Here is a 2,128-nt window from a genome sequence, read left to right as displayed (position 1 = left end):
AAAAAGGTGAAGGAGAAAAGGCAGAAGGAATCCATCAGGCAGACGTGCTGAGTCCAGAATTGCTGCCAGGTGGAACCTCCCATTAGAAATACCTATGGAAGGACCCTTGGTATGTAACAACCCTCTCCAAGAGATTAAGCTCCAGTATTCCCTGACTGAAACAGATTGGAGACTTTCATGGGGGCATAGTTTTTCCCCTCATGGTGGTTAATGACAGAAGAGGGAAAGGTACTCATACCCAAAGCCAGCCAGTGGAAAATACTTAAGACCCTTCACCAAACTTTTCATATGGGCATTGAGAACACTCATCAAATGGCCAAATTCCTATTTACAGGGCCAAATCTCCTCTGGACCATCCGACAAGTAGTCAAAGCCTGTGAGGTGTGCCAAAGGAATAATCCCTTGGTCCATCATAAGGCCCCACTGGGGGAACAAAAATAGGTCACTATCCCAGAGAGGACTGGCAGTTAGACTTCACCCATATGCCTAAGTCAAGGGGATTTCAATAATTGTTGGTCTGTGTTGATACCTTTACAAATTGGATAGAAGCCTTCCCCTGCAAGACAGAGAAGGCTCAGGAAGTGGTTAAAGTCCTAATTCATGAAATAATTCCCAGATTTGGGCTTCTTCCTCAACTCTGATTGGACCAAAAATAGCCTAACAGGACGTGACACAAGTTTAACTTTCCAAGTCCCTTTATGCACCCAACATGGCCTGTTATACAGCTCCATTCAGATGGCTTGTCTGCTTCTCAGAGCCCCCAAAAATCATCACCTCCTCCCTGCTTAGCAAACATCCAGGTTTTGTAATGGCAAACATACTCACTGCATAACCATTCTCCCCTGGACCCTCTGCAGCAACACCCCCACCACTAGTGAGTGCCTTCTCATCCCCTCTTTTAATTATTCTCTTGAATGGTTTCTAGTAGATACAAAATGTTTCTTCTCCAATGGGAAAATAGAACACTTGGAGCCACTCATTTTGTGCCCAACATTCCTTTCCAGCTGCTCACCAGAGCTACTTTGGCAACTACTCTAGGAGTATGGTAAAATGAAAACAACAAACTCACACACCTTTTTAACATACACAACCAGTTCTGTTTACCTAATCAAGGCATATTCTTCTTATGTGGAACTTCAACCAATATCTGCCTCCCCACCAACTGGACAGGCACTGGCGCCTTAGTCTTCCTAAGTCCCAAGATTGACATTGCCACAGGAAATCAGACCCTATCAGTGCCCCTCAAAGCTCAAGTCCATCAGTGCAGGGCCATACAATGGTCACTACTACAGAAACTGTCCACTTCACTATCCTACCTCCACACATTCTCAAAGGATTTCTCAGACAGTTTGCAAGAAATAACAAAATCTATTCTTACTCTACAACCCCAAATAAACTCTTGGGCAGCAGTGACTCTCCAAAGCCACTGAGGCCTAGACCTCCTCACTGGTGAGAAAGGAGGACTTTGCACCTTCTTAGGGGAAGAGTGTTGCTTTTACACTAACCTGTCAAGGATAGTATGAGACGCCACCTGGCATTTACAGGAAAAGGCTTCTGAAATCAGACAACACCTTTCAAACTCTTATACCAACCTCTGGAGGTGGGCACCATGGCTTCTCCCCTTTCTAGGTCCCATGACAGCCATCTTGCTATTTCTCTCCTTCAGGCCCTCTATTTTTAACCTCCTTGTCAAGTTTGTTTCCTCCAGGATCAAGGCCATCAAGCTATAGATGGTCTTACAATGGAATCCCAAATGAGCTCAACTCACAACTTCTACTGAGGGCCCCTGGACTGACCCACTGGCCCTTTCACTGGCCTAGAAAGTTTACCACTGGAGGACCCTACAACTGCAGGGCCCCTTCTTTGCTCCTATCCAGCAGGAAGTAGCTAGACTGGTCATCATCCAATTCCCAGCAGCAGTTGTGGTGTCCTGTTTAGAGGGGGAATTGAGAGGTGAAGCCAACTGGATTTCCTGGGTTGAGTGGGGACTTGGAGAACTTTTCTATCTTACAAGAAGGTTGTAAAATGCACCAGTCAGTGCTCTGTAGCTAGCAAGAGGATTGTAAAATGCACCAATCAGTGCTCTGTAAAACTCACTAATCAGCAGGATCCTAAAAGTAGCCAATCT

This window comes from Pongo abelii, chromosome 19, assembly GCF_028885655.2.
Source record: "Pongo abelii isolate AG06213 chromosome 19, NHGRI_mPonAbe1-v2.0_pri, whole genome shotgun sequence".
Lineage (NCBI taxonomy): Eukaryota > Metazoa > Chordata > Mammalia > Primates > Hominidae > Pongo > Pongo abelii.
The sequence above is the reverse complement of the archived record's forward strand: the minus strand, read 5'-3'. Positions refer to the sequence as shown.